The 6,729-nt window shown below is 38.2% G+C and overlaps 2 pseudogenes; both read right to left on the bottom strand.

Moving 5' to 3' along the window:
• Window positions 1-5,545: 5,545 nt before the first annotated feature.
• Window positions 5,546-5,664, bottom strand: LOC148105029 (5S ribosomal RNA; annotated as a pseudogene).
• Window positions 5,665-6,054: 390 nt separating this feature from the next.
• LOC148105028 (5S ribosomal RNA) lies at window positions 6,055-6,173 on the bottom strand (annotated as a pseudogene).
• Between the last annotated feature and the right edge of the window lie 556 nt (window positions 6,174-6,729).

Below are 6,729 nucleotides of genomic sequence, written 5' to 3'. Positions count from 1 at the left end.
CCAAATATTCCGAATAAAACCAAATTCAATAAATGTTATGTTGTTGATGAAATAAGGACTTTGAAGTTTGGAAGTCACCATAGCATTTATGCTAGAACAAGTTATTGGTTACTCATTAAGTAATAGTTATAGTGAGTTATAGTTGTTGAGAAGTTATTGTTATAAAGTTACTGGTCACTTTCAGCAACAGGTAAAAACATTACAGAAGAAAATTAGGGGCTATAATTAATTTTCATAAGTTTTTAGTGAAAAATCTGCGCATCTCAACTGTTTTTTGTACAGTAACCTTTACATTAAACTACATAAAACATAAAAAGTTAAATAATATTAAAGCCATGCAAAATGTATTTTCACATTATGAATGTGTTCCAGCTTATAGACCCTCATACTGTGTCTTTGGGGAATCTTACAGTGGAGATAAAATGAAATAAAATGAAGCCCTTTTCATGTGCACTGAATACAGTATACTGCCAGTGAGATTTCTAAATGAAGTTCATGTATCTGTATAATTCTTCAAATAATTGTAACCTCTTCTGAGAAAAACCTCTCTAAGTCCTTGGAAAATTTCACAGTTTTAGAGATTCCAAACTTCTCTTACGCTTTAAGAACATATCCTGTTAGAATTTTTAAAGTGTAAATAAATCTAATAAATAAAACTAATAGCATCTAACTATTTCACACTGTGTACACAGCTGTAGTAACTGTAGTAACTGACACAATGAAATAAGTTATGGTTGGTACACAAGCATCCATTGTTTTAATGATCCACAATAGGCTGACAGGTTTAAAGAGAGAAGGCTTTTGAATTTGTGATGGTGTTCTCTTTCTTCTTTTTCAGTTTTTACATGTGAGACATCACTCATCCAAGTGACTTCTTCATACGCTATGTCCAGATGAACAGAATCAACTTTTGGAGATTTATTTTCCTAGATGATTGAGAATGCATCAAGATGATAGATTGATAGGCTCATAGAGAACTTATGGACTTGTGTTCTCAGCCCACCATTGAGCTCAAGTCATCATTTTTTGATTTCCTTAATTTCTGAAATATTCTTCCCTGCAGTGCTATAATTGCAATTCCTAATCGCTTGCTTCAGCAAAAGAAACTCTAATAATAGCCTTTAATCAGATTAATATGGTAGTTGTGCTAAAAGCGAAGGGAAATCAAGTTTCTGTTAGCATCACCATAAATGTGTTTTATTGAGGTCAACATTGTTGTGAGGTTGAGATTTTTGCTTTTCCACTGGACCTTTACTAAAACTTTCTGTGACTTGAGTAATGATTGGCTGATGTTACAGCATCGCTTAAATTTAGGACAAAACACATTCAGACTGAATTATATTAAACTTTATGTTCCCTTTGATAATGTAAATACAATTCATGATATTTTCATGTAATATATATATTAGAGTGTATGATCTTCAAGCAAGAAAAGATGTTTATAGTTCATATATTTGGTTTCTCTCAGCTTTTCATGAAGGTTCACACACAGGAAACTGTCATGAAAGCTGTGTGGGGTGAGGCGGGATAGGTCCAAAAAAGGCAGGACTCAAAGGCAGCTTTATTGCAGGAGTCACAGATTGACATAACAAAACCATGAAGGCACTTGGAAATTAAACTGGGAAACACTAAACTGACAGAACACACAGCTGGAAGGATGATGGAGATCGACAGCAGACAGGAGACAACAGAGACAATGTTTACACAAAAGGGAAATCGGGGCAGAGAGGAGGGGAACACGGCTGAAGTCTGACTGACGAGACAGGGGAAGCAGAACTGAACATAATGCACACAGGACAAGAGGATATCACATAAAAAGAGGAAAGAGAGAATCACCTAGTGAGACTCAGATGAACTAAACACAGAGAGTGTGGGACAGAGGGAGAACAAGAGCGACATGGAGACAAGACAGAGACTTGACATCCATAACCAGACATGACTAACTACATATAGGGGTGCTGGTGAGAACACACAGAGGTGACAAAACTCTGTGAAATAACAACTTGGATCAGGGCTCTGAAAACGTAACATAAGAATCAATAATTCCCCAAAGAGTGAACAAGACCAAACAATACAATAAACATAACAACAAACTTAAAACACTGGGTCAAAGCCCAGGACCATGAAAGATTCGGGACTAGATGTTACAACCCCTGATACTGTAACATCTAGTCCTTTTACTGAAACTTAATAATTAACACTTACACGATCAGTTTCACTTCATCTTATTAATGAATAGTCCGTTGACATTATCTTCTGTCCTTTCATAAAGGACGGCTTAGTGTATTCTTTGATAAAGGAGGTACTTATCAAGGGTTGAATAACTTCTTTATCTCTAGCATGTAATAAATACAAGTCAGTTTTATTATGGCTGCAGTCCAGCTAAATCCTGGTCTTTTTCACACAGATAGGAGCCCTGTTGTTTAAATGTTCAACCACATGTTTAGTTTTGTTATCTGATCTGTCTGCTAAACCACTCATCTTCTTTGCTCTCTTTTTATGCTCAATAAAAGAAGCAATTAGAAAGTGAAACCTCAACATTTAGGAAAGATGAAGATCTTCTGATTTAATCAAAAACTTGTTATTTATGTAGCCATTTTAAACAGAGGCAGCTACTTACGTAAACACACCACTACATCATCCAGTAAGTGCTAAAGTCTTCTCTGGAAATTCCCCGGTTGTACATTGGATTTTTTTATGGTTTTATTTTCTAATTGGTGGTGTACACAGCTGTAAAACTTTATAAGTTGTGTTAGAAAAGCAAAGAACAATTTCACTGAAGAGCTCTGCCCATTGTCAACCTGAATTTGTAAATGCGGTTGTGGGTCCTCTGTGTGATTCATCAGCAACAACAGAAGGAAACTATTTCCATTACATTGATCCGTCACATCATAGAGCCAATGGAATGCAATGTCTTCCACTTAGCAGAGAATCTTATTTTCTTTCAAGATACAGTTGTAGGAAACTTAAATAAAAACCTTTTATTTAGTAGAATATGCTAAATTCACAATCTGAAGGCCAACTCTACCAGAGAACGTCAGGAGAAGTTTAAACGAGCAGCTCAGTACTTTCAATAAGTGCTTCAGGATCGACATCTTTTCTTTTTACATTAAAAAAAAATATCTGTACTTTCCCAACCAGATTTTTGGAAATAGAAAGTCAGTTTTCTGTATTGAAGTGTATTTGTGATTAGTCACAAAAACACATAGCCCAAGAAGAAAAAGTGTTCCCCCAAAGGGTCTTTAAACTCTGAAACAACTTGAAACTAAGATAAAGAATAAAAACAGTGAGGGATAAAATACAGAAAACAATATCAAGATTAAATCAAATAGAATATTTAAATAACAAAATAAAATCTTATAAAAGCTGGGCCATGACACAGGACATGTCAGTGTGTGTGTGTGTGTGTGTGTGTGTGTGTGTGTGTGTGTGTGTTTCCTAATCCTACCGCCTGTATATTTTTAAGATAAATAAACTGTGAGAAGTAAACTGCACAAAAAGTTGAATGTATGAAAAATTATACAAATCAAAACATATATTCAAACTGATATTTAAGGAGTGAAGGGTTGTCTTAGCTAGCCACACCATTGCTTGCTCTGCCTTTCTATTATTGTCTCTTTCCTTGCACAAAGCTTTCAAGTAGTGTGAAGTTGTGTTAACAGAGAGCGCCCAAAATGGTACAATGCATGTTGATGGCAAAAATTCCGTCACAAAACTATGCTTTTACATTTTTATGTGACTTTACAGAAATCCTGTTGTATTGCGGATGCTGTTTTCAACTAATTTGTTGAAAAGTTGAAAAGAAAGGTGAAACGAAAATAGAAATCAAGTTGTGTTGTGCTGTGTTGTTATTTTTTATTCCAGTTTGATTCTAATACTTTTATTCAAATCTGTTTAGTCTACTTTGAATAATTGAAACCATTGCAATGATTTCTATTTATTAAAAAAAAAACACTGCAAATTAGTATTAGTGTTGTTTTATGCAGTAGCAGCACTACTGGATAAAACAGAAGACGGCGATGATATACACACAACACCAGCCTTCCAGCTAGTGACATCTAGTGGTTTCTTTGGGGTATTGCAATTAACAAACCCTGCTCCGACCCTGCTCTGATGAAATGCTGTCTGGTTTTTACAGTTTTTTCTGATTGCTTAAACCCTAACTGTGATTCTTATAGCACAATTTCTAAAACTATTAATACTTATAGCAAAACCACTCACTGAGTTTGCAAAACTAAAAGCACAAACACTGCTTTGCACTTAGTTTGCCATTTTGTAACACACACTTTGCAAACCTGTAGCTACAATCCACTGCACAGCACTCTTTTTGCAGAACTGTAAACACAACTCACTGCTTTACACTCAATTTCCAAATGATCAATGCACTCCTAGCAAAACTATACACATTTAAGGCTATTATTTACACTATTTTGCTAACTGTCTGGCACACTGTCACATGTGAAAACCTTTTTAGATAATTAGTTCACTTTGCAATCAGCCTAAGCACTATAATACAGGTAAGCTCTGTGTGTGGAGTACAATGGAGGGAGCAGGAAGAGTGAGAAGTAGAGGAGGCCGAGGAAGAGGACGTGGAGGTGAAGAAGTAGGAAGAAGAGGACGACAAGGACAAGGAGGAGCAAGATGAGGACGAGGAGGGGGGAGAGGAGGACGAGGAGGGGGGAGAGGAAGGGTAAGAAGAGTAAGAAATAGAATTGCTGATGACATCAGAGCTACAATAGTGGACCATGTAATCAACCGTGGAATGACCCTGAGGGAAGCTGGCCAACGGGTCCAGCCTAACTCGCGCCGCTACACTGTAGCAAGCATCATAAGGACATTTTGAAATGAGAATCGGTTAGTACAGTCACTTTGCACTAAGATTTGTAGCACTGCCATACGCTGATGAGAAACACAACAATACCATAGATGTAAAAATACTTAAATTGTTACTTTACAGAATTGCTAGACGACCAGATGCTGGGGCAGAGGAAGCATGTTCACTGCAGACCAAGAAACCCATATAGTCAATATGGCGATTGCAAATAATCCTATACTTGGTAATAAACACTTGTGTTTGTTTTGATGTGTGTGAATAAACACCAGTACTTGAAGTTTGGATCCCTCTATGCTTACGGATCTATGACAAAAGTATGAGCTCAAACTGACATAGCCTACGTTGTGCACAGAGAAAGCAAAAGCCAGATGTGTTTTGTATTCATACCATGAGTGTGCAGTTGGCGCATTGTGTGCTTAGTAGATGATGGCTTGTGTGTACTGTTTGATTTGAAAACACCATTTTTACGAAGGTGTGAAGAGTTAATCTAGCTGTGTTCGCTTTTGCAAGAGAACTACAATGTTTTGATAATTGGGTGACAGGTTTTCTTATTTGTGTGTAGAGTTTTGCAAAAATAGCCAATAGTTACAAAAAATGTGCTTAAGCAATCAGAAAAAACTGTAATGTGCCCTCATTAATGGGCAGCTGCTTTGGGTCTTTTAATACACCCCTTCTGTGGATCAAAAGCAGTTCAATGACATGAAAATGAAAGGCTTACAGCACCAGGTATTCCCAGGCAGTCTTCTGTCCAAGTACTAACCAAGCCCAGCCCTGCATAGCTTCCGAGATCAGACGAGGTCAGGCGTGCTCAGGGTGGTATGGGCGTAAGCTGCTGCCCACAGCACAATGTGTCAATTTATGGAATCAAGTGATGAGGTGGCCAGTACCTGAAGTTACGAACACAATCCTATAACCCTACCTGCATGCTTGCCTAATACCCTAACCCAAAGACTCAGTTTAGCATTTATCCAGCAGCACAGGCCCTGGATTTTTGAAGATGGCCTCAGGAACCAGCACAGGGCCTGGTGTGGTGTAGTTAGCCTCGGCCAGCAGCACTGGCCCTGGTGTGTTGTAGGTGGCCTCAGCCAGCAGAACAAGACATTGGTGAAAACAGCCAAAAGCAATGTCGTTAATGTGCCCTCATTAATGGGCAGCTGCTTTGGGTCTTTTAATACACCCCTTCTCTGGATCAAAAGCAGTTCAATGACATGAAAATGAAAGGCTTACAGCACCAGGTATTCCCAGGCAGTCTCCCATCCAAGTACTAACCAAGCCCAGCCCTGCTTCGCTTCCGAGATCAGACGAGGTCAGGTATGCTCAGGGCGGTATGGCCGTAAGCTGCTACCCACAGCACAATGTGTCAATTAATGGAATCAAGTGATGAGGTGGCCAGTACCTGAAGTTACGAACACAATCCTATAACCCTACCTGCATGCTTGCCTAATACCCTAAGCCAAAGACTCAGTTTAGCATTTATCCAGCAGCACAGGCCCTGGATTTTTGAAGATGGCCTCAGGAACAAGCACAGGGCCTGGTGTGTTCTAGGTGGCCTCAGCCAGTAGAACAAGACATTGGTGAAAACAGCTAAAAGCAATGTCGTTAATGTGCCCTCATTAATGGGCAGCTGCTTTGGGTCTTTTACAGTTTTTTCTGATTGCTTAAGGACATTTTTTGTAACTATTGGCTATTTTTGCAAAACTCTACACACAAATAAGAAAACCTGTCACCCAATTATCAAAACATTGTAGTTCTCTTGCAAAAGCGAACACAGCTAGATTAACTCTTCACACCTTCGTAAAAATGGTGTTTTCGTATCAAACAGTACACACAAGCCATCATCTACTAAGCACACAATGCGCTAACTGCACACTGATGGTATGAATAAAAAACACATC

The sequence above is a fragment of the Neolamprologus brichardi genome, chromosome 3, assembly GCF_056152115.1.
Source record: "Neolamprologus brichardi isolate AB-2024 chromosome 3, ASM5615211v1, whole genome shotgun sequence".
NCBI lineage: Eukaryota > Metazoa > Chordata > Actinopteri > Cichliformes > Cichlidae > Neolamprologus > Neolamprologus brichardi.
Note: the sequence above shows the minus strand (reverse complement) of the source record. Positions and strands in the feature narration are given on the sequence as shown.